Source organism: Pseudochaenichthys georgianus, chromosome 11 (assembly GCF_902827115.2).
Source record: "Pseudochaenichthys georgianus chromosome 11, fPseGeo1.2, whole genome shotgun sequence".
Lineage (NCBI taxonomy): Eukaryota > Metazoa > Chordata > Actinopteri > Perciformes > Channichthyidae > Pseudochaenichthys > Pseudochaenichthys georgianus.
In genome coordinates, this window is record NC_047513.1 from 22,779,006 (window position 1) to 22,806,499 (window position 27,494).

At 43.8% G+C, this 27,494-nt stretch overlaps 1 protein-coding gene across 1 annotated transcript in view; it reads right to left on the reverse strand.

Annotated features, from left to right (window-relative positions):
- calcr (calcitonin receptor) overlaps positions 1-25,335 on the reverse strand; it is a 76,547-nt gene extending 51,212 nt beyond the window's left edge. The window contains exon 1 of the mRNA XM_034093783.2: positions 25,030-25,335. The gene's annotated coding sequence lies outside the window, so the exon portion shown is untranslated. The remainder of the gene's footprint in view (positions 1-25,029) is intronic.
- Between the last annotated feature and the right edge of the window lie 2,159 nt (positions 25,336-27,494).

Sequence of the window (27,494 nt, forward strand, 5' to 3'; positions counted from 1 at the left end):
ACGCGAGTATTATGGATGAAGAGCTTATGCTGCAGTTGGGAATAGACCGGGTTCCCTTATCTCGCCCAGTTCCAGCCAACGCCTTAGACGGTCACCTGCTGGGGACAGTGACTCATCAGACTGTACCCGTTCACATGCTCCTGTCTGGGAACCATCACGAGACTATTCAGTTTCATGTTCTCCGGTCTCCACATATCCCGCTTATCCTGGGTTACCCATGGCTCCGCCGCCACAACCCTAACATTGACTGGGAGACGGGAGCCATTTTGGGATGGAGCCCCTCTTGTCATCAGATCTGTCTGAAACAGGCTGCCGCGCCTCAACGCTCGGGGAACCCCAGCCAAGTTCTGGATGTTACAGGAGTTCCACCGGAATATCTGGACTTCAAGGAAGTATTCAGCAAGTCGAGGGCTACTTCCCTACCACTACACCGGCCCTACGACTGTGCCATCGACCTGCATCCCGGCACCAGCCCTCCCAGGGGTCGATTGTACTCCCTGTCTGCTCCGGAAAGAGTTTCCATGGAGACTTATATCAATGACGCTCTGGCGGCTGGGATTATTCGCCCGTCCTCATGACCTGCTGGAGCAGGGTTCTTCTTTGTAGAGAAGAAAGACAAGACCCTAAGGCCCTGTATCGACTTTCGGGGTCTTAATGACATTACGATCAAGAATCGATACCCACTGCCTCTTATCTCTTCTGCATTTGAGTTGTTGCAGGGAGCAACCATATTCACTAAGCTGGACTTGCGTAACGCGTACCACTTGGTACGTATTCGCGAGGGGGATGAGTGGAAGACAGCCTTCAACACCACCTCGGGGCACTACGAGTACCTAGTCATGCCTTTTGGGCTTACCAACACCCCTGCAGTATTCCAGGCGTTGGTAAATGACGTGCTCCGAGACATGTTGGACCGACACGTGTTTGTTTACCTGGATGACATCCTGATCTTTTCCAAGACGCTGAAAGAACACGTGCACCACGTCCAGGCGGTTCTCAGGAGATTGCTCGAGAACTCGCTGTTTGTTAAAACGGAGAAGTGCGAGTTTCACACATCCTCTGTCTCTTTTCTGGGATACATCGTGGGACAAGGGAGCATCGAGATGGATCCTTCCAAGGTTGATGCAGTCACTTCCTGGCCGGTTCCAGATTCCCGGAAGCGGCTACAACAGTTCCTCGGGTTCGCCAACTTCTACCGGAGGTTCATTCGTGGATACAGTACCTTGGCCGCTCCTCTCACAGCCCTGACCTCCTCTAAGGTTATGTTCCAGTGGTCCTCCTCGGCTGAGGAGGCATTCCAGAACCTTAAGGCCAGGTTCACCTCCGCCCCCATCCTCCGAGTACCCGATCCTGTAAGACAGTTTGTTTTGGAGGTGGATGCTTCTGATATGGGGGTGGGAGCCATCCTGTCTCAGCGAGCAATGGACAGCCAAAAACTCCATCCCTGTGCTTTCTTTTCAAAGCGTTTGACTCCAGCGGAAAGAAATTATGATGTGGGAAACCGGGAAACGCTAGCAGTGAAGTTGGCTCTGGAGGAGTGGCGTCACTGGCTCGAGGGGACCAGTCAACCTTTCCTGGTGTGGACCGACCACAAGAATTTGGAGTACATCCGGTCGGCCCGCAGACTGAATTCCCGACAGGCTAGATGGGCCCTTTTCTTCACTCGGTTCAATTTCTCCCTCTCCTACCGCCCTGGTTCTCGGAACATTAAGGCTGACGCTCTTTCTCGTCAGTTTGGAGAGGGAGGTAACATTCCCAGGGGCTTGGACACCATCCTTCCGACTTCTCAGCTCGTCGCCGCCCTCATCTGGGAGGTGGAGGAGAGGGTCAAGGCCGCCCAGCAGGACCAGCCGGGACCCAGTGCCTGTCTTCCGAACCGCCTGTTCGTTCCACAGACGTTGAGGTCTGATGTTCTCCAGTTGGCTCATAACTTCAGACTCACCTGCCATCCTGGGATCCAACGCACATGAGAGGTAGTCCAGAAAAGGTTCTGGTGGGCAACACTTAAGGAGGACACCAGGGAATTTGTTAATGCCTGCCCCGTTTGCAATCAGAACAAGTCTTCTCACCAAGCTCCTGCTGGTCTCCTACGACCTCTGCCTATCCCTCATCGCCCCTGGTCTCACATTTCTCTGGACTTTGTTACTGGTCTGCCACCGTCCAACGGACACACTGCCATCTTGACGGTGGTAGACCGATTCAGTAAGATGGCTCATTTTGTGCCGATACCCAAGCTCCCCTCAGCTAAAGAGACGGCGGAGCTGGTCCTGCTCCATGTGTTCCGGCTCCATGGGCTGCCTACTGATGTGGTTTCCGATCGTGGTCCTCAATTTACCTCGGTGTTCTGGAGGGAATTCTGCACGCTCCTTGGGGCCACGGTCAGTCTGTCATCCGGTTTCCATCCGCAATCCAACGGTCAGACAGAAAGAAAGAACCAGGAGATGGAGACGACCTTACGCTGTATAGTCTCCAAGAACCCAGCGGCCTGGGCTAAACAGCTGCTCTGGGTCGAGTACGCCAACAACACTCTGGTCAGTTCGGCCACCAAGCTGTCCCCATTTCAGTGTGCTTACGGGCTTCAACCCCCTCTGTTTCCGGCCCTGGAGAGGGAGGTTACCTGTCCGTCCGTCCAGGCTTTCATCCGTTGTTGTCGACAGACCTGGAATCAAGCCCGGAGAACTCTCGTCTGTTCGGCCAACCGGTACGCCTCCTCTGCCAACCGCCGACGTTCCGAAGCGCCTGTCTACCAGGTGGGCCAAAAGGTATGGCTTTCCTCCCGGGATATTTCTTTACGGGTGGATTCGAAGAAACTTGCACCTAAATTCATTGGACCGTTTGAGATTGTCAGGATAATCAATCCTGCAGCAGTAAGGCTAAGACTGCCTCGGACTCTGCGGATCCATCCCACTTTCCATGTTTCCAGGATCAAACCTGTCCGAGAGAGTGCCTTGGTTCCTGCGGTCCCTCCCCCACCACCCCCCCGGATGATTGACGGCGGGCCTACGTACACTCTCCGACGACTTCTTCGTTCCCGTCGCAGAGGAAGAGGAGTCCAGTACCTGGTGGACTGGAAGGGTTACGGCCCTGAGGAGAGGTCTTGGGTTCCAGCTCGTCATCTGTTGGACCCCCGGCTCATCAGGGAGTTCCATCGGCGTAATCCCGAGCAACCATCTAAGACCGTCACATCGATGGGCAGAGACACAGGGAGAGTCTCTCCTCTTACCGTCAGCTCTTCAGAGGAGGACAGCGAGGGGCAGGCTTCTGATGAGCATGCAGATTCCCACAGGGGGCAGGAGAGGGAGGCCGAAGGAACTTTTTCAGATGAGTATTAATCCCACCTCCCACCCTCATCTGTAGATTAGCATTTAGGGACGTCAGGAGCCGTCCATTAAGGGGGGGGGTTCTGTCATAGTCTGCTCCATCATTCACCAGTAGTTTTCCATTCACCTGTCTCACCTGTTTTCCACACCCACTCGTTAACTCACTCTCTTTCTCTTCTGCACCCATTAGCTTCTGCCAGTATTTAAACCTGCACCTTACAAACACTCTTTGCCAGATTGTACTTTGCCTCATGCTTGTCTCTCCCGCGTTCAACACTAGATTACCTACCCGGTTCCGACCCTGCCTGTCCCCGACCTGCCTGCTCTGCCTGTTTCCTGATCCTGCCTGTCCCTCGACTATCCTGCCTGGCCTGTTATCCGACCCTGCCTGTATCCACGCTGACCGCCTCGCTTACTCCCTGACCCTCTGCCTGTCCCTGACTCACCTTCTGCCCGCTGTCCTCCGGTGCGTTATACTGCCCGGTTGGTATTCCTCCGATCCAGTGGAATCTCCAATAAAGTATATTACCAATTCTCCTTGGTTTCTCGAGTGCTGCATTTGGGTTCTCCTTAAGATTGTGACACAGTCACGTTCTTGCGTAACACATGAAGTCTTTCAAAGACGGCGAAGTTGTGAAAGAAGCATTCCTGGAGGCTGCGACACACTTTTGGGGGACAGTAAAAATAACAGTAGCATTTCAACAGGTTTTTGATATGATAAAAACTCAAGTTAGATACCGTTATTAATCAGCTGTAAGTTTTAGTTTGTTTGAACTTATTCATTATAATTATTGTACAAAATAGTATAAGAATGCAAACTTAAATTGATTATAGTCTATTATCAATTCAGGTTAAGAAACTAGTGTTGCTTGCATCCTATTTTAAAGGCATTTCTTTTTATAATCTACTAAAATGCAACAAAAAAAGGGTTTGATTCTATTAATGTTGTCTTTTTTATTGCACTGTTGCAGCAGATTCCTGTGTAGCTTCAGATCTGAGTTGTCTTATTAGTAAACCTAATTTATACTTTTGTAGCAATACTATTTTTATATAATGGCAAAGAAAGGATTCAGAGTCTTTTCTTTTTTTCCTGTGTCATATGTGGCAGCACTGTTCAATGTTTCTTGAAGACATTACCCACTGTAGTTTGTGACGTGTGAATAAACTCCAACTCTGTATCAACAACACTGTTGTGTAACTTCAGTTAAATACTTGTATGTGTAGATTAGAAAGAGGTAAGATAAAGGATCTGCAGTATTTTATTAAGTATTAATCGTACAAAGGTCAGTTTTATACAAGTAGAAGTGTGTATTTACCTGGTAGTAGGCTGTCAGTAATGGCTACGCCTCTCTATTTGGATTGGTAGATCTCGGCAGACTGGCAACTTTGAAAGTAGCTCTCGGTTAAAAAAAGGTTGGGCACCCCTTCTGTAAAGTCTATTGTCTTTCACACACATTGCAGGGTGTAGTGCTATTGTATAGCGCACCTATGACTTGTGCATACATGCACGGTTGTGGCAAGACCACCAAAACAGAAACATATGGACATAGGCCACCATATAAAAAGTGTGCAAATGTATTTAGTATCATGCTACATCTTCACAGGACCAGACGCTAACCTATTTAGCTGCGCAGCTACAGCAGCTAACGGCTACGGTGCAGCAGCTAGTGGCAGGAGTGGCCACTCCAGCGCCTCTTCCTATGCCGTCGACACCCGCTTCTGCATCACCTCTGATGGGATTTACCTCGGAGCCTCGGGTGGGAACTCCAGAGCGCTACGCCGGGGAACCGGAGGGCTGCAGCCCGTTTCTTACGAACTGTTCTATCCTGTTTGCACTGCAGCCACACACTTTTGCTTCTGAAGCTGCTCGTGTGGCGTTCACGGTCAATCATTTGACTGGGAAAGCCCGACTGTGGGGCACAGCAGAATGGGAGCAACAAACACCCGCCTGCTCTTCGTTCCCCGCTTTTTCTGCGGAGCTGCGCAAGGTGTTTGGACCCGTGTCTGTGGGTCCAGACGCTGCAGGAGGACTATTGAACCTGAGCCAGGGTAATGGATCTATAATGGATTATGCCATTGAGTTTCGCACCCGGAGCCGCCTCAGCAACTGGAATTCTGCAGCCCAGTGTGACGCCTATCTGCGTGGGTTGGCGGATTACATTAAAGACGAGCTGGTGTCGTTTGATCTGCCCAATTCACTGGATGGGTTGATTGAACTGACTTCCCGCATGGATCGGCGCATCCAGACACGGAGACGGGAGCGACGATCGGCGGAAGTTCAACATGCCTGGGCGCCCCGACGTCCGAGTTTGGCTGCGACTCCTCACCTCACTCCAGAGCCGCAACCAGGGGGGGATGAGCCCATGCAAGTGGGTCGACCAACCTCACTTTGGAGGAACGTGAGCATCACAGACGTCGTAACCTGTGTCTCTACTGCGGCCGGGCCGGCCATTTTGTTTCTCACTGCCCGGTAAAAGGCAAGGATCAGCAGTAATGGGGAACATACTGGTGAGCCAAACCCCTGGATTTGTTCCTACTCAGAGACCACGGACCATGCCAGGTTGCTATTACCGGATAGCTCTCAGGCTCTTGCAGTTTTTATTGACTCTGGTTCGGACGCGAGTATTATGGATGAAGAGCTTATGCTGCAGTTGGGAATAGACCGGGTTCCCTTATCTCGCCCAGTTCCAGCCAACGCCTTAGACGGTCACCTGCTGGGGACAGTGACTCATCAGACTGTACCCGTTCACATGCTCCTGTCTGGGAACCATCACGAGACTATTCAGTTTCATGTTCTCCGGTCTCCACATATCCCGCTTATCCTGGGTTACCCATGGCTCCGCCGCCACAACCCTAACATTGACTGGGAGACGGGAGCCATTTTGGGATGGAGCCCCTCTTGTCATCAGATCTGTCTGAAACAGGCTGCCGCGCCTCAACGCTCGGGGAACCCCAGCCAAGTTCTGGATGTTACAGGAGTTCCACCGGAATATCTGGACTTCAAGGAAGTATTCAGCAAGTCGAGGGCTACTTCCCTACCACCACACCGGCCCTACGACTGTGCCATCGACCTGCATCCCGGCACCAGCCCTCCCAGGGGTCGATTGTACTCCCTGTCTGCTCCGGAAAGAGTTTCCATGGAGACTTATATCAATGACGCTCTGGCGGCTGGGATTATTCGCCCGTCCTCATCACCTGCTGGAGCAGGGTTCTTCTTTGTAGAGAAGAAAGACAAGACCCTAAGGCCCTGTATCGACTTTCGGGGTCTTAATGACATTACGATCAAGAATCGATACCCACTGCCTCTTATCTCTTCTGCTTTTGAGTTGTTGCAGGGAGCAACCATATTCACTAAACTGGACTTGCGTAACGCGTACCACTTGGTACGTATTCGCGAGGGGGATGAGTGGAAGACAGCCTTCAACACCACCTCGGGGCAGTACGAGTACCTAGTCATGCCTTTTGGGCTTACCAACACCCCTGCAGTATTCCAGGCGTTGGTAAATGACGTGCTCCGAGACATGTTGGACCGACACGTGTTTGTTTACGTGGATGACATCCTGATCTTTTCCAAGACGCTGAAAGAACACGTGCACCACGTCCAGGCGGTTCTCAGGAGATTGCTCGAGAACTCGCTGTTTGTTAAAACGGAGAAGTGCGAGTTTCACACATCCTCTGTCTCTTTTCTGGGATACATCGTGGGACAAGGGAGCATCGAGATGGATCCTTCCAAGGTTGATGCAGTCACTTCCTGGCCGGTTCCAGATTCCCGGAAGCGGCTACAACAGTTCCTCGGGTTCGCCAACTTCTACCGGAGGTTCATTCGTGGATACAGTACCTTGGCCGCTCCTCTCACAGCCCTGACCTCCTCTAAGGTTATGTTCCAGTGGTCCTCCTCGGCTGAGGAGGCATTCCAGAACCTTAAGGCCAGGTTCACCTCCGCCCCCATCCTCCGAGTACCCGATCCTGTAAGACAGTTTGTTTTGGAGGTGGATGCTTCTGATATGGGGGTGGGAGCCATCCTGTCTCAGCGAGCAATGGACAGCCAAAAACTCCATCCCTGTGCTTTCTTTTCAAAGCGTTTGACTCCAGCGGAAAGAAATTATGATGTGGGAAACCGGGAAACGCTAGCAGTGAAGTTGGCTCTGGAGGAGTGGCGTCACTGGCTCGAGGGGACCAGTCAACCTTTCCTGGTGTGGACCGACCACAAGAATTTGGAGTACATCCGGTCGGGCCGCAGACTGAATTCCCGACAGGCTAGATGGGCCCTTTTCCGGCTCCATGGGCTGCCTACTGATGTGGTTTCCGTTCGTGGTCCTCAATTTACCTCGGTGTTCTGGAGGGAATTCTGCACGCTCCTTGGGGCCACGGTCAGTCTGTCATCCGGTTTCCATCCGCAATCCAACGGTCAGACAGAAAGAAAGAACCAGGAGATGGAGACGACCTTACGCTGTATAGTCTCCAAGAACCCAGCGGCCTGGGCTAAACAGCTGCTCTGGGTCGAGTACGCCCACAACACTCTGGTCAGTTCGGCCACCAAGCTGTCCCCATTTCAGTGTGCTTACGGGCTTCAACCCCCTCTGTTTCCGGCCCTGGAGAGGGAGGTTACCTGTCCGTCCGTCCAGGCTTTCATCCGTCGTTGTCGACGGACCTGGAATCAAGCCCGGAGAACTCTCGTCTGTTCGGCCAACCGGTACGCCTCCTCTGCCAACCGCCGACGTTCCGAAGCACCTGTCTACCAGGTGGGCCAAAAGGTATGGCTTTCCTCCCGGGATATTCCTTTACGGGTGGATTCGAAGAAACTTGCACCTAAATTCATTGGACCGTTTGAGATTGTCAGGATAATCAATCCTGCAGCAGTAAGGCTAAGACTGCCTCGGACTCTGCGGATCCATCCCACTTTCCATGTTTCCAGGATCAAACCTGTCCGAGAGAGTGCCTTGGTTCCTGCGGTCCCTCCCCCACCACCCCCCCGGATGATTGACGGCGGGCCTACGTACACTCTCCGACGACTTCTTCGTTCCCGTCGCAGAGGAAGAGGAGTCCAGTACCTGGTGGACTGGAAGGGTTACGGCCCTGAGGAGAGGTCTTGGGTTCCAGCTCGTCATGTGTTGGACCCCCAGCTCATCAGGGAGTTCCATCGGCGTAATCCCGAGCAACCATCTAAGACCGTCACATCGATGGGCAGAGACACAGGGAGAGTCTCTCCTCTTACCGTCAGCTCTTCAGAGGAGGACAGCGAGGGTCAGGCTTCTGATGAGCATGCAGATTCCCACAGGGGGCAGGAGAGGGAGGCCGAAGGAACTTTTTCAGATGAGTATTAATCCCACCTCCCACCCTCATCTGTAGATTAGCATTTAGGGACGTCAGGAGCCGTCCATTAAGGGGGGGGTTCTGTCATAGTCTGCTCCATCATTCACCAGTAGTTTTCCATTCACCTGTCTCACCTGTTTTCCACACCCACTCGTTAACTCACTCTCTTTCTCTTCTGCACCCATTAGCTTCTACCAGTATTTAAACCTGGACCTTACACACACTCTTTGCCAGATTGTACTTTGCCTCATGCTTGTCTCTCCCGCGTTCAACACTAGATTGCCTACCCGGTTCCGACCCTGCCTGTCCCCGACCTGCCTGCTCTGCCTGTTTCCTGATCCTGCCTGTCCCTCGACTATCCTGCCTGGCCTGTTATCCGACCCTGCCTGTATCCACGCTGACCGCCTCGCTTACTCCCTGACCCTCTGCCTGTCCCTGACTCACCTTCTGCCCGCTGTCCTCCGGTGCGTTATACTGCCCGGTTGGTATTCCTCCGATCCAGTGGAATCTCCAATAAAGTATATTACCAATTCTCCTTGGTTTCTCGAGTGCTGCATTTGGGTTCTCCTTAAGATTGTGACACAGTCACGTTCTTGCGTAACACATGAAGTCTTTCAAAGACGGCGAAGTTGTGAAAGAAGCATTCCTGGAGGCTGCGACACACTTTTGGGGGACAGTAAAAATAACAGTAGCATTTCAACAGGTTTTGATATGATAAAAACTCAAGTTAGATACCGTTATTAATCAGCTGTAAGTTTTAGTTTGTTTGAACTTATTCATTATAATTATTGTACAAAATAGTATAAGAATGCAAACTTAAATTGATTATAGTCTATTCAGGTTAAGAAGCTAGTGTTGCTTGCATCCTATTTTAAAGGCATTTATTTTTATAATCTACTAAAATGCTACAAAAAAGGGTTTGATTCTATTAATGTTGTCTTTTTTATTGCACTGTTGCATCAGATTCCTGAGCAGCTTCAGATCTGAGTCGTCTTATTAGTAAACCTAATTTATACTTTTGTAGCAATACTATTTTATATAATGGCAAAGAAAGGATTCAGAGTCTTTTCTTTTTTTCCTGTGTCATATGTGGCAGCACTGTTCAATGTTTCTTGAAGACATTACCCACTGTAGTTTGTTACGTGTGAATAAACTCCAACTCTGTATCAACAACACTGTTGTGTAACTTCAGTTAAATACTTGTATGTGTAGATTAGAAAGAGGTAAGATAAAGGATCTGCAGTATTTTATTAAGTATTAATCGTACAAAGGTCAGTTTTATACAAGTAGAAGTGTGTATTTACCTGGTAGTAGGCTGTCAGTAATGGCTACGCCTCTCTATTTGGATTGGTAGATCTCGGCAGACTGGCAACTTTGAAAGTAGCTCTCGGTTAAAAAAAGGTTGGGCACCCCTTCTGTAAAGTCTATTGTCTTTCACACACATTGCAGGGTGTAGTGCTATTGTATAGCGCACCTATGACTTGTGCATACATGCACGGTTGTGGCAAGACCACCAAAACAGAAACATATGGACATAGGCCACCATATAAAAAGTGTGCAAATGTATTTAGTATCCTGTCCATGTGAACATGTTTTAGGTGGGGGTGGACCTAACCGCCTCTAGGAGGGTCTGGGGGCATGCTCCCCCTGGAAGATTTTCTTTTAAATATTGAAGTTAAATGCATCAATCTGGTGCACTTTGAAAGCAAAATGAAGAGATCTGTGGATAGCCTACATCTCTCAGCACCCATATGAAACAGAACTGTACACAGATTTACTTTTTCTTTATGGATATTGTACTAATCACTCCCCTTTTAAACTGTATTCTTGTGTTACTGTCCTATAGTATTTCATACCCGTTTTTCATTTATTCTCTTGTTTTTTAATAACTATTCAGGATAGGGAAATCTTTAGCAGATATGGAAACACATTTACAAGTAATCCAGGAAGCATTTCCCTAAACCAATACAGTTGTCCTCGCGGCAAAACATCTACACTACTGTAAATATCAGATGTATTGACCCTCTGTGCCTGCAGGAACACAAGCCATGATGCCAAGGACATGCATTTAAAAAGGGCTGAATGAGGTAACAGAAATGTGAAAGACAAGTCAATCAAACCCAAAAGCTATGCATCTCTTATGTCTGCTGTAAAGAAGCGTATTTTCTCAAGTAAACTATATGCAAATGAAAAATGACAGGGGAACAGCAGAAAAAGAGGAGAGGGGAGGAAGACCGATGTGCATTGCATTATCAAGCACTTCTTCTTCAGGCTGTGTGAGAGTGAGTGTGAATGATGGGGGATTACTGTGTGTGTGTGTGTGTGTGTGTGTGTGTGTGTGTGTGTGTGTGTGTGTGTGGTGTGTGTGTGTGTGTGTGTGTGTGTGTGTGTGTGTGTGTGTGTGAGAGTGTGTGTGTGTGTGTGTGTGTGTGTGTGTGTGTGTGTGTGTGTGTGTGTGTGTGTGTGTGTGTGTGTGTGTGTGTGTGTGTGTGTGTGTGTGTGTACTGTGTAGTCATGGACTCTGACCTGAGTTTCAACAGTCACATTAAAACAGTTACTACATCAGCCGACTATCACCTAAAGAATATATCTAGGATTAAAAGACTAATGTCACAGCAGGATTTGGAAAAACGTGTCCATGCTTTTATCTTCAGTAGACTGGACTACTGCAATGGTGTCTTCACAGGTCTCACTAAAAAAATCTATTAGGAAGCTGCAGCTGATTCAGAACGCCGCTGCTCGAGTCCTCACTAACACTAAGAAAGTGGATCACATCACTCCTGTTCTGAAGTCTTTACACTGGCTTCCTGTGTGTCAAAGAATAGATTTCAAAATACTGCTGCTGGTTTATAAAGCACTGAATGGTTTAGGCCCAAAATACATTTCTGACCTCTTGCTAAATGATGAACCATCCAGACCTCTCAGGTCTTCAGGGACTGGTCAGCTTTCTGTCCCCAGAGTCAGAACTAAACATGGTAAAGCAGCGTTCAGTTATTATGCTCCAAATATCTGGAACAAACTCCCAGAAACCTGCAGGTCCGCTGCAACTCTTACTACTTTTAAATCCAGGCTGAAGACTTTTCTTTTTGTCGCTGCTTTTAATTGAACTATTCATATCTTAGACTGCACTGTAACTTTTATCCATGTATTTTTTCTTAATGTCTTTCATTTTTTGTTTTTCTTTTAATGTTTCTTTTATTATCTTTTACTGTTTTTAAATGCCTTTATCTGCATGTCTTTCATTTTTGTAAAGCACCTTGAATTGCCTGGTGCTGAAAGGTGCTATATAAATAAACTTGCTGTGTGTGTGTGTGTGTGTGTGTGTGTGTGTGTGTGTGTGTGTGTGTGTGTGTGTGTGTGTGTGTGTGTGTGTGTGTGTGTGTGTGTGTGTGTGTGTGTGTGTGTGTGAAGGATAGATTGATAGAGAGACAGAGAGAGAAAGAGAAAGAATGTACTTTAACTGTTCTCTTATTAGCCTCACTTCTCAGTAAGCATTCATACTCTGAATGTAATGGATATGAACATAAAAAACCTCCCTTTCAAACAACCTAAAGAACAATTGATAATGCAACATCCCCCTCCTCCCACCTACTCTTATTCTACTGCTGCTTTCCTCTCATCTCCAGTCATTTGCACATAGTTTATAAAAAGAAAGTCACTTTCAGCTTTCTTTTAAATTAATATCTGAATACATGCATTGTTATATTTTTGAAATCCTAAATCCAGTACTGAAAAATGACGTAAATAGTCCAAACTGTGACATTTTGAATATATAGCAGTGTACTTTACTGTAAGAAAAGGATTGGGGTCTGTTTTAGGAGAAAATAAAACATCTCTTAATTTCTATGCTGACGACAAACAGCTCTATTTCTCTCTTAGCTCAAGGCAGAGCAAAGTAGCTTTCAAAATGTTGTCGTGAGTAAAAACCCCTATTCACATTAAGACCGGTAGCAAAAATAAAACATGTCAGTGCTTCTGTACTTCTTCTGACCATCAAACATGCTTCAACCTTTTCATGATATCTCTTTTCATGTGTGCAATTGAAAAAATGCTACAAAAAACACCATCCTCTTTTCCCCCGCTTTACATTGAGTGAAGCATTCCTTTTGTTCCGCTCGGCCTTTTATTCTTTGCTGAAGTATTGAGTTGCCAATTCATTCCTGCTCATATTGATGCAAAGAAAACAACAAGTGTCCTTGTGAAATGTCGTGTCCTGTTATTACACAGGGGGGGGACAACTCCTCAGGAAACTCATAGAAAATATGCTAATGAAAGACATATAGGTGTCTTACATATTTTATAATAAAAGCTACATATTTGATAAGTATTAATAGATTTCAAGCCAGAAAACCCCAAATTATTATTTCCTTCTTGACGCAAAGAATCTTAAGAAATGCAAAACAAGGTGATTTCAAATGTACGTCAAAATAAGGCTTTAATGTCACACACACACACACACACACACACACACACACACACACACACACACACACACACACACACACACACACACACACACACACACACACACACACACACACACACACACACACACACACACACACACACACACACACACCACACACACACACACACACACACACACACACAGAAGAAAACACACATTCTAACTTCCTCTCACAGTAGACCACAAGTTATCTCTAGCCAAAGAACAATAATCTGTTGAAGACTTTTGTTCCAATGCATAAGATTGAGACAGAGCAGCCCTAAACCAAGCCAACTCTTCAACTGAATATGAATGTCCCCCATAATAACAGTGAGATATTTCTAACTTTATACATTTGTCCGGATGTCATGGTCTGGCGAGTGTAGGTGAGAGAGAACGAGGCTGGAAGGCTTCTCTGATAGATGGCATGCAGGTAATGGCAGGCCTGAGTGCAGCTCTCTGAGCAAGATTGCCTGGAATGAAACCAAGCCCAGACATGGGCGAGACGATTCTTGTTGTCCTTCTAATTACTTTGTAGAGGATGGAGAGGTTGGATCTCCCCAAAGCAAGGGCATACATTTCTTCTCTGAGAAAAGCTGTTCTGCTAACTGTGGACTCTTCTAAATGTATTGGCTCTTTAACATTGACTAAACAAGTATGATTTGTCACCATTTTCTAAATTATGCTTACATTTCCCCTAATGCAATATTTTCTCGCTGCATTTGCAATCCTTATCGACTAGTGGCAGGGAGGGGGTGAATTCCTTCGCACCCTGTGATTGGCCCTGGCACCTACAGTAAAACTGTTATGGTTTAGGTGTTTTGCTTTCTCCTCCTCCCCTCTGTCTTCTCTCTCTCTCCTGTGCAGTGTGGTGATCATTAGAAGGCTCAGCTGGTTCACAATGAGGAGCACCTGTACTCATCTAATCAACTCCTCCCTGGTCATGTTCACACTCCAGTGCCAGAGAATTCCGTCTCACTCGGTAGAGCTGAACGTCGTAGTATCCTAGCTTAGTGTGATTTTCTCTTGCTGTTTTTGTTTAAGAGTAACTTTGTTTCTTCCTCTGTTTTTCCAGTGTCTGCTCGAGCCAGCCACCGGCGTGAACTAGATCCACCTTCATTTTGTGGATTGTTTTTTCGTTGCTCCTTTTTTCCTTTATTAAACTTTGTTAAAAGACTGAATCCATCTGGTCTCTGCCATTGTAGGTCCTGAACTTTTGACCCAGCCTTAACAAAAACCACATTAAGCTGGCTTTAGCAGAGCAGGGATTATTGACTGCAGTTCAGAACAGAAGTGATGAGGACACTTCTCCATTTCATGTGCAAATTGCCAACTCCTTAACTTGAGGAACATTTTCAGTAACAAGATGTAATGTTAATGGTGCAATTCGAAGAGTATAGATATATAACCTAAACCTCAACATGTTTGGGATAAGCGTGATATGAAGTAAAGTAAGACAAAACATCAGCAGAAAGGTAATATATATGTATTTTTTTATAATTGTTTTAAAGGCTTTTCTTGAGCTAATTAGATGAATTAACAAAACAGCTAAGTGACAGATACATCTAAAACATTTGAAAATGAAATCATGGTAAACAGTTGGAAAATTCTATTTTTGTAGATCAATTAATTAATGAATAAGGAAATGAATAATAGTGGGGAGCTTCAATGCTGTAAAACGCGTTGGTTCTTCAGTTCTTTACAGTGCAAAAAGAGTGTGTGTGTGTGTGTGTGTGTGTGTGTGTGTGTGTGTGTGTGTGTGTCAGTCTTCTGTGAATAAATAAAAAATCAAGAACCGAAATAATTGAACTATTCATATCTTAGACTGCACTGTAACTTTTATCTTTTAATGTTTATTTTATTAGCTTTTCTTTTTAATGACTGATTTTAAATGCCATTTTCTTAATGTCTTTCATTTTTTGTTTTTCTTTTAATGTTTCTTTTATCTTTTACTGTTTTTAAATGCCTTTATCTGAATGTCTTTCATTTTTGTAAAGCACCTCGAATTGCCTGGTGCTGAAAGGTGCTATATAAACAGCCTTGCCTTGCCTTGCCTTGCCTGCCGCTATCCGCATCTATCAATCATATACTTTAAGGATAACTTGGCAGGTGCACGCAGTATTGGCAGAACATTTAAAAATCCGTTGAGCTATTTTTATGAATGTAACAACCTTGAAAACGGCACCAACGATACTTTATCAAAAGTCATTGTCATGCAATATCTTGCAATATTAATTTATTAAACGTCTGCGAAAGCTTGAAGTCAGTGCTCTAAAAATAACTCTGAATGAGATGATCACTCTTTCAGTTTCAATATTCTGTCTTTGAGTGAAATAAATAATAGAAAGTTCTGTTTAATAGCTTTCAGCGGACATGAGCATTCATTTTGGTGGTGAGTTGAAAGTAGTTTAAATCACCTTATCCAAGTCCTTATCGGCAACACACACACACACACACACACACACACACACACACACACACACACACACACACACACACACACACACACACACACACACACACACACACACACACACACACACACACACACACACACACACACACACACACACACACACACACACACACACACACACACACACACACACACACACACACACACACACACACACACACACACACACACACACACACACATTTCCTCTGTCTGATACCATTATCTGTGCCACCGTTTAGAGGCCGTGCTGCAAATTGCCCCACTATGATCTAATCAATGGAGAGATGTGGACTGAGCGCTGATACTCTGCACCGTTACTACCACAGGGAGCCTCATAATAACCCATTACAACCATCAGGATGAAGTTTTAGCAGGAGGACATGCTCATAGAGTGCTTTCCCCATCACGCTGCTTTGTGTACAGACATCACTCTAATTAAAATCTGACTGACTGAAAAAGTACCAAATCATTACATTAACTCAGTAACAACAGCCCACATGTGTACTGTTTAAAAAACAAAAACAATGGGGTTATATCTATTTTCATTTAAATACAAGAGTCATTTAAAATGAATAATGCACTATTCACAAAATGAAATGGGAGAAAACACAGAGTGTGTTTCTATAGTACATCTAAATACAAATATATATTTAAACTAAACTGTGAGCATCTGCTATTATTCAAACATGAAGTTAACATCTATGAAAATACTGTGATTGTCATAATTATTAAGATTATTATAACCTTCACTTACAGAATGTACTGTCTTTTAATGATTAATTACTGATTTATAATTAGTTGTGATTTAATTGAGTAATAATTGACAAATAATGTATTGCTTCTAATTATAAGTATTATATTTTGTAAGTTAATAATTATGATTTAGTATAATTTAACGATTTCTAAACTGCAAATTAAATGTAACTTCTTGGTTTTTAATTACCAATATACACAATATACATATAATTATATGAATTCCTCTACATATGTTGGGGTTACATTACAATCTTAATGCTGTAATTGAAATTTCAAAAATGTATTTTATTGTTTGTCTACATATATTTTGGATTCACCTTACTACAATACTCTTTTTGTTCTTAAACTCTGGGATATCAGAACAATTCTAAAGCAAATAAATGCAGTATATCCTAAAAAAGTTAAATATCACAACCTTGGGTCTAGACTGTTGCACTTTTTATAAAACAAAATTAATCATACATAATATTGAACAAATTCAACAATAATAAAGTAGTTGAAAATAAGTCACAAAACCATCTATTTTATTGTGACTTTATTCATGATGTCCTAACCTTTATTATTATTATCATTTTCCAAATCATATGGTAAGTCAAACATAACCTTCTCCATGTTTACATGTAGGATGTTGCACCTCTTGTTTCTATAAGGTAACTTTCATGTGTCTTTTTAAAATTGAATTTCAAACATTTCAGTTTTTGCATGAATGGGAAGCCTCCCTCTGAAGTGAGTGAAGAGACGACAGTGACAGATGGGCTGAGCCCAGGCCTGCGCTGTCTTCTAGGTGACTTACTTTTCGGCACTCTCCTCCTCTCCACACATCTGCACATCATAATTCACATCTTAAAGATAGCCTTGCTTTTCCAACTCTAGAATATAAATAAAAAACTGCATTCTTCCACAGTATGCTCTCAGTTATTACAGTGAGGAAGAATCCTTTCCCCGAAGGCCTCCCACTCCAAACCACTGCTCTTCTTTCCACATTAAATATGATTTTTAAAATAATTTAAATCTTCTGTCAGTCACTGAGGCGATCGGGCGGGGAAAAAAAAGATAAATGAATAATGAAGGCAGCCAAGGTATCCACAAACGTGAATGCACACAAGCCATTTTATATACATAACATCTGCTTAAAAGTAAAGCAAAACATATCGATTAAGTATAAGGGATAATATTAACTGATCAGAATAGAATAATAAAATAGACCAAGTTTGATAAAGTGGAACCAAAGATTACAACAAACTTCCTGCAATACGGATCCCATTAGGATACTGCCTTTTGTTTTGCAGTGCTAACTCGCACTTGCATCAATAGACAATTGGAGAGGAAGCACACTGCAGCTAAGGGCTATGGGAAGCAATTAAAGAAGTATTTTGTCGCTGGACTCAAGCCGAAAGGCATTAACTACAAATCCCTTCTGGGCACAGTGTTCCTCGTACGCTCTGTTGGGTCAGGGAGTGGGCTGTGTCTGGATGCTGTAAACCAGGGGTGTCAAACTCAATTTCATCGCAGGCCACATTTGCATACATGTTGCACTCAAAGGGCCGGTTGTACCTATATAAATATACAATATATATATATATATATATAAAATAATGTATTATATATATTACATTATTGCCTCTGAATTGGATTATTAGCGGATAGGATAATAACTTAGTAATTAACTACGTCTGAAAGCAGAAGTCCAGACCATATAATTGCAAGTCTCTTCAGTGCACATGTCACACAACGAGATGCATTGTGGGACATGTAGTTTATGGGCAACCTGCTTCTGTAAAGTGGCATGTAACCATATAATAAACGTATTATATTCTTTGCAAGCTCTTGCAGGGCCACATAAAATGAAGTCGCGGGCCTTGAGTTTGAGACCCCCTGACCAAGAGAGAGAGGGGGGGGGGGGTGCTGTTATTACAAGTACAGCAGGAAAACTCAACACTTAATTTTGTGACATTAATAAATAAAGAAAAAAAGTAGCCAGTGTCAAAAGGAGAAAAATAGTGAAGCAGCGAGTGGACGGAGAGAGCTTTTTAGGAACATGGTGGTTATGCTGCAAATCACTCTCTCTTTGCACAACAAGCCCATAAAGCCTCATTCTGAAGCCCCTGAATCCCTCTCAGACCCTCAGAAAAGAGACCGCCCGGAGCTCTCTACTGCTCTGACTCAGTGTTACCATTTCACTGAAGAGCACGTCTGCCACGTGAGCACAGTGCTTACTGGTAAACAGCAAGAGTTTTATTCCAATACCTCGCTCTGGAGTTTGTGGACGTCAGATCTGTACCGTTTCTTTAGTAACATTTAGAAACAATTCAGGATAGATGCACCTGTGTGAAATGATAACTAAGAAGCAGACAAATATATTTTCTCGTGATCACAATGACATGGAAATAAATAGTCACATTTCAGTGCTTTTTCACAGCCCCAAGGTCACATCCAACTTGAAAATGCACCGCCAGATTTCCAAAAAAAATGCAGAGACCAACCAAAAGGAAGTGTTTGAAAGGGAAAGGAAATCAACATCCAAACAGCGTATAGGCTTTCCCTGGGTGCCGCCAATCAATCAGGGGAACCTTAATGGGCGGTGAATGCACCTGGTACTACATTCGACCCTGTGAATCATAAAGAAAGCTTGAAGTTAGAGCCAAAAATAAGGATGAAAAAGAGCCGAACGGTAAAGGAAATCAATGAGCGTTCTGGTAGTCTAGGGGATATTGCAATAAGTCAGAATTACCCATGTCTCACAGCACACACACAGAACTGCCCTTGGAGGGAAAAGAAAGCTATATTAATTGCTGCCAACCACGCTGGGCTTTGCTCTCAGCCCCCATGAGAGGTAGGCTTCAATGTTGAACAGCAGGGGTCTTCTTGAGGTGTTTGGTGCGCCTTTAATGCTCTCGCTAGATATTTCCCATGGGCCTCAAGGATTTTGTAATCATTAGGTCAAAATCTGCATACCAGCACATCTAAGGCTCACTATAATTAACATGTTATATTTTGTTTATTTAATCTGACAATACAACTGAAGAGCCATTTATTGGCTGAGAGCAAAATGATAGCTTTAAAGAAATACATGTTGTTACCATAAAGACGCATTTTACCCTGTGATAATAATCTTTATAAATAGCAAAAAAACGCGATGGCAATGACCTTTTCATGTGCGTTTTTAACATGTTTGTTTCTTCTTCTGTATGTCGTCAGGCACTCAAGTTCTCATTAATAAAAGATGCCTTTGATAGTGATCTTTTTGACAGTCTGCAGGTACGTTTGCAGATGCATCAGTGCTGAGTGAGGATGCCAAATCTGCAAAACAAGAGCCTAAAAATATTCCAGTGCGACACTTTAAATGTCAGTATTTATGAAAAAAAAACCAGGCCTACTGTATCTGGAGTGATAATCTGGACACCTGGCTGGCATAACAGCAAGGAAGATCTGAGGTGAACACAGGCAGAAAGGCAGGGAAGCTGTGTCTTATCTGAGTGGAGATTAGGGACATTATGAGAGGTTGAATCATCTTTTTGGATGTTTTTCGAAACCTAAGTAACTTGAATTTTCAACCAGACCAACTCGAAACATTATCAACAAAAACATTTTATTTTGTTACGTGTCTAACAACATTTCAGTGACTCCAAATGATGTGCACTGTAACTTTGCATCTCCCCGAGCGACAGAAAGGATTCAGGGATTGACACTTTGGAAAGAAACAAAAAACCCTCAGGAAGTGTTTTATAACCAAACACGGGGGGGAGGTGAAAAGATTTGTAGGAACAATGGGAGGATGGAAGGAAGAGAAAAATGAGCAAAAGAAACAGGAGTGACGGAGAATGTAATTAACTGTGAAGGACGAAGCGTTAAAGGACAATAGAGGACACAGATGAAGAGACGAGGAGATAGACAGAGACAGGGAAACATTCAATGAAATGGGAGAAAGCAGGTCGGTGTATCGTTCAAGAAAAGTAAAAGTAAAAAAATAACTAAGACATAAGACTGGGGAAACTATGAAGAAGAAATAAGATACATGACATTACATGTCACTTGTTAGACACTTTTATCCAAAGCGACTTACATACTCAATACTGTGGACAATCCCCACAGGAACACTTTAGAGTGAAGTGTCTTGCCCAGGGACACAACGACATGCTGACTGCAGTGGGGTTTGAACCTGATCCGAACGGCAACGCACAACCACTGCACCACACACCTCCCTAATGTCACTATGACATTTCTTAAGGTTTTAAATCATGCAGATTTGTGGCAGTCTAACCAGGTGCCAGGTACCAGATACCTCAGATCTACAAGTGAACCAAAGTAGAAGCACATTTGAGCAAAGTATTTATTGGAATAACAGGCTAAATAAAAACGACTTGCAATGAGTAGAAAACACCAGTGAGATCAAAAGAAAAACAAATTGTCATGCATGATTTTTCTTGCTTCTCTGACAGCAGGGAAATAGAAGTGTTCGGAAATTAGCATGCTAATTGGCTATTTTATACAGATGTTCTGTCAATGTCATCCAGAGGGATAAAGATGGGATTAAAGACTGTGTGAGAGAAATACATTGCATAATATATTAATGATTTCACCCAAAGGCACGTGCATTGACATGCTTTCACACTCAATTGAGGCTTTTTAATAGAAATGTCTATGACAAATGGCAATATTAGCAAAGAGTAATTGTTCACTGTTGTCTGCAAGGAGTACCTAAACGTAAACCTTAAGACATTAAAAGCTTTATTAGCCTGGAGGAAATTAACAAACCATTCTGGAGAATTCATTGTACGTTTAAAGACCAATTAAACAGCTGTAAAGAGGCTTTCATCAGTCTGCCCCACATACAGACACCTATTGGAGTCCCTTACCATTAAAAACAGCATATATAATATAATAATAATAATAATAATAATAATAATAATATAATAACCCCAGCAACATATGCAATATCCTTTTGTAAGAAACATTTTAAAGCCTATAAGGCCATTTTTACCATAAGGAAAACCTGTAAGATGAATGCAGGGGGAATAATAAAAGTGTCATGTGGGACTGCACGTTCTTCTGCTCTGTTAACAAATGCCCATGATTTAAGATAGTGACCATCCGATCGATCAAGGAAGTAAGGGAGCACGTTACGCCATTAGCTGAGCAGCTGTCGCCACGCTGCAAATTTAATTCAGGTATTAGAGAGAGGAAGGATATCACATGTCAGTGGAAACACAAAGAAAAAACATCTGACAATGTTGATCCATCAGAATTGAATGTGTAACATGTACACACACACACACACACACACACACACACACACACACACACACACACACACACACACACACACACACACACACACACACACACACCACACACACACACACACACACACACACACACACACACACACACACACACACACACACACACACACACACACACACACACACACACACACACACACACACACACACACACACACACTACTATGCCGTCTCCGTTGTGTCTGTTTACTGAGCCATCACTCAACCATTTACTCTGTTCTAGCACCACCTATTGATACAACCATATAAAGTGCTGCAGTTGACCATTTACAGGAGATGTATCAGTGCATAAAATACATGAAGACAATTGTGATCCATTTATTTCATGTGCGTCTTTTTCCTGGAGTTTTCAGTGAGCACAAATGAAATGATGCGAGCTGCTATTACTCTGAAACTGCTCATGCAGCCTGTGCTTGGTAATCAGCTTAACGGGGCAGAGACAACTGCAACAGATGACTGTGAAATTGAATTTTACAACAGCAGATCCCTTTGTCTTCGTGGAAAATCACGATCAAACAATAGCATTTGACAGGAAAAAGTTCATATCTGACTCACGCTGAGGTGAACATGAAGGATGGACAGAGCGCGAAACTGCTCCAGCTGTGCTGCACATATTGTAACACTTAACTTTAATCGCACCCCATAACCAGTCCAGCTCACTCAATGGTTTCAGCTAAGTCAACTTGAGAGTCTCATGCTACTTTTTAATGTCTTTATCCTTTTACACAGCTGTGCACGGCTCTATAGCAGGACATGAAAAAGTAAAGCCTGACCTCTGGCTCTGACAACACAGTGCTAATGGAAAAGGTTAAACCACACCCTTGGATCGGTCTGAGCATGATAGATGGTGTGCTAGCATGGGAAAGTGTGACATTTCAACACCAGTCCAAATTATGCAGTTTCTCCGAACATTTCCAAACAGCTCGTCTTTCGAGGTTTGAAATACAGCCAATGTAAGTAGTCAATGCCATGACAGCAACATTGTCTGCATTATCCGACAAGCTTAATACAGCTAGGAGTCAAAGGAGAGGGCTTTTCTACGTTGGCAACTCTGTACCACAATCATGTTAGTTCACATGATTCAAGATTCCTCTGATTTTCCAAGAGACACGCAGGAGCAGTTTCACTGTAATTCCTGAGGAGTTAATTGAGCGCCTTGTTCATGAACACGATTAGGATGCCAAGACAGAGAGAGGGTGACATTGCGGGACATCTCATGTATCTATGAATTAAACATGGTGCATTAGCTTGATTAATATTTAGGAATAAAAACAAGCGGAAGATAGTCGCTGACTTTCCCTGAGTGATGGGACCTAATTGCATGACTCATTACCCATTAGGTAAAGCTGTGTATTTGCATTTATGCAGTTTTTCCCATGGCAGTCGCCCTCATCCCATTCCGATACAAACGCACAGAGATGCTGCACAAGTGTGTATCCCCCCTGTTTATCCATTTCCATTTCAGTTGGACGTAAAGCATTTTCCAAACCCTTGGAAGCCACTGATATCTCACATATGCAGTTCTTGAATTTGATGCACACTGTCCCTTCTAAGGCCTGCCTCTCCTTTTTCATATTTCCAAGCAGACCTCTCGCTGCTGCTCCTTGAAACGGGGAGTGAATGTTCTGCTTGCTGGCTTGCCCGCTCACCCGTCACAGACCAGACCGACAGACAGCGTGCGGACTTATCTCTGACACTCAGAAAGCAGCCAAACACGATGCCAGCGCAGCCCAACTCACTGCGGGGCTCTGAACATATCTCAGCCTGCTGTCTGCATGCATCACTTCATCGCCGTCTTTCTCATAGCCTGCTGTTTCTGTTTCCCTCCCTTTCTCTGACATCCTCTCTGTGTGTTTGTTGCTATTCTTGTCCTTGTCTGGAGTGCACAATACTTGGAGATCAGTATACTGAGAAGCTCTCATTCCTCGCATTCATATCAGCTCCACTCACCATCGCCTCTAACAAACCCCCAGATGACACATGCCATTACTCTAAACACGGTTACGTAAACACCAAGGAATCCCCAAAAGAAGAATCCCAATTTAGCCAAAGACATCTTCAAGGCAGTCACTTCAGCTTTCTGCTCTGTTTCCTCCACAACTGGAGACTGAACAGAGGCACGCAGCATTCGGCGATTTTGGATTAATTTGTTTCCGGCTTGCGGGCCGATGGGTCCATGAAGGAATGCTTATTTTCCCTTTCCACGGTTTTGCTAATATAATCAATATGAGGGTGAATGCATGTAGGTGGTTTCAAGCGTTGAGAAGGATGAGAAGGGAGACAGAGTCCTGGGTGGATTTGGATGAAAATATAACTCATGAAAAGTCAACCGCTTTTTCTTGGAGCAAAGCAAAAAGCAGTCTAAGTCTCACCTCGACACCCACACCGTGTCCTTCGAGTGTGGCATTATGATTAATACAGCAAGTGCAGAAAGGTTGCATGCATTGACCTTTAATCTGTGTATGCATGTCAACCTTTGTGAATTGCACGCTGTGTGACTGCTGTTTTGTGTGTGTGTGTGTGTGTGTGTGTGTGTGTGTGTGTGTGTGTGTGTGTGTGTGTGTGTGTGTGTGTGTGTGTGTGTGTGTGTGTGTGTGTGTGTGTGTGTGTGTGTGTGTGTGTGTGTGTGTGTGTGGGGGGGGGGGGGTCTTAATGTGTATTTATTACCTTTTAAAATGATAATTAATGCCAGCAGATGACTCTCCAGTTGTGTTCTGGTTTATTTTTCTTGAAGAAAAGCAGGAGCCTGTGTGGATACAAAGCAATCATTTCTGTGTGTGGCTGTGTAGGTCGTGAGAGAGTGAATGTGTGTGTGCCGTACAGGATTCACATATTTTTGGTTGCAAAGAGGACACGTTTAGAAGAAACCGAGCTGCAATATGTGCACAGTTTGTATGGAAAATAGCTCAATACATTTGCATTGACTCACCAAGTGGTATCCGATCTGCACAGAAATTAGCAGATTAGCATTGGTTTATTTGAAATACCATGTGGATTACTGTATTTACCAGAATGCCTTGACTTGAGTTTTTCAGCCATATAAAAAGAGAACCATAGACAACTGTACAGCACATCAGTATGAGTCACATCTTGCATTTTTTCCCTTGCTTAAAATACTCTTGAGTTTAGCTGGTGTTCGGATTTAAGCACCAAATACAGGCTGCAATAATATTAATCCTTAAATAATAATTAATATAATCCCTAGAACATAAACATTGCACACAGTCACCATAACCCTGTGCAAAGAGGAGCACATTTGACATTTCTCCTTCATCAGTGCTAGTAGATGTGTCACGAAAAAAAATAATTTGGATTAAAATTGACTGACAGGCAAACTGAAAATGCAATCCCCAATTTAGCAGACTAATCGTAACAGCAGCAGCAGTAACTAAAATAAGTTAATAAGAAGAAAATCCTCGATCAGTGACTTACCTCACTTGAACAGATTTTGGAAACAGCAGCCCCAGAGAAAGAGACAGATGCTGAGGAGAAGCCCGGTGCTGTCCCTCCTGGAGACTTGACTCTCATTTTCAACGCAGCGTCAATACAAACTTTTTTCTCTGCATCCACAGAGATAAAAACCATAATAAAAAAATAAATCAAATGCTGTTTACTGCCGCGGCTTTGCCCAGGTGTCTGCCTTTTTATGAGAGGGATTAATGATCGGCGGTGCGGTGGAGGAGTGCCGATCTGGAGCCGGTCTGAGCGGTGACACTTCGCTGCCCGGTAATCCAAGAGCGTCTAACTGCCTCCCGGCTATGCGAATGAGCGTGTGTGTGGTGGAGCTCCTCCTCGCCTTATCTCGGTCTGTGTGCCGAGCACAACGGGGGGAGGCAGCCTCTTCTCAGCGTCTTTGCACTCGGTTTGGACACTTCTGGACACCGTTAAAAGACAACAAAACACCATAATGGGAGGAAATCACGAGCTAGTAATTTGATTAAATGTATTATGTGTGTGAATTATGCATGTGTCGTGTGTGGTTGTTAAATTACCTCTTTGTACATGTGTGTAGCCTTGGCCTACTCTTTGATTGTTAAATTACCTTGTTTTAACATTTGTTCCATCACAAAGATAAATAATAGGGTAGTGGTTTGATACAACTCAATATGTCAGTGAAAGTCAACAGTGATTGTTAAACAACCTATTTCTACATTTGTATCATCTTGTCATATCATATATTTTGTTATCAATAATAGGCCTATAGCAGCCTATAACTAATGGTCAAATGATAAATTGTGAGAAATCACATCATAACATTGTTTGGTTATTAAAGTGATTATCTGATCATCACCATCTGTAATTAAATCTATCTTTCAAAAGTACAGGCACAGTATCCGGTGGTAAACATAGATTGCGTCAGTTCATTCTTGCTCTTACCTTTTGAAAAGGGTCATGTAAAACGTGACATGATATGCTTGGAATCATAACTTGACAGTTTCAGGGTTATTTTGTCCTACTTTAAATTTATTATAACTTTTTTTTATATGTTCCTTGAGAACCATGATTGGTTTTTAGTTGTGATATCACACATCACTACTTGTTCATACATATCTTAAATCCATAAGTAATGGTTATAAGAGGATTTTTCAGACCATCAATAGCTTTATGGGGCTGTTTTCAACGAGTTGGTCCCCATTTTGTTTAACACGTGCCTCAATACAGGTGTGACTCTTTTCCACTGATCACTAGGTGGCAGTAACACGCCAAAATGTCCTGCAAAAGCAAAGAAAGGAGAGAAGAAGAATACTAACAAACATGGATGTAAACAATGCTGTATTTAAATACTTGGAAAAACTCAACTGCTAATATATTTCATGGGAAAATAATGCTCTCATCACGTTTGTTTGACATCAAGGATACATACAATGTATTTTGGTGAGTACAACGTTTTTGTTTTCAAAGACAACTCCAGGGGCACCTGTAAGGTGAGTGCAGACACACTTTCCCTCTTCTGTTGATCAAGGTGGAAACAGCCTTTTTATGTTTTTTAGTGGAGGAGAACTGAATATATCTGAAGACATGCTGGATATTTAGGATCTACTTTTGTAAATGGCTCTGTAGACTTTAAAGTGGCATGGTTGTCAGCAGTGGGCCCTCTAAAGTGAATGTAGGTAAGATGGTATGGTGGCCCTGAAGTGCAAGACACAACAGCATTTCAGAAAGCACAACAGCATTTCAGAAAACACAACAGCATTTCAGAAAGCACAACAGCATTTCACTAAACACCACAGCATTTCACTAAACACCACAGCATTTCAGAAAACACCACAGCATTTCACTAAACACCACAGCATTTCACTAAACACCACAGCATTTCAGAAAACACCACAGCATTTCACTAAACACCACAGCATTTCACTAAACACCACAGCATTTCACTAAACACCACAGCATTTCACTAAACACAACAGCATTTCACTAAACACCACAGCATTTCACTAAACACTACAGCATTTCAGAAAACACAACAGCATTTCACAAAACGCTGCAGCATTTCACAAAACACCGCAGCATTTCACAAAACGCTGCAGCATTTCACATTGGACGGAAAGGGTATTCCTTTAGGAGAACACTTTTTGTTTGTGATTGGACAGAGCCAGCCAGAGAAGCACTGCTGTGCTTGGTTGTTTTTGCTGACAGTCAAGAAATGACGCTTCGTGATTGGTCAGCACCCGACAGCGCAACATGTCCCAACACCTCAGCCATTAGCTGTTAGCACACACTCAGACCTCACAGCTCCTCATATCTGTTCAGAAACTGGACAAAAGTTAAACATATACAAAACACAGACTGTCTATGTCATGGCGAATACAGTCGCTGCTTTATTTATGTCTGAATGATGTTGTTGTGAATGTGGACGGAGCAGCTACAGGTTAGTTTAGCCTGATCGATCCGAT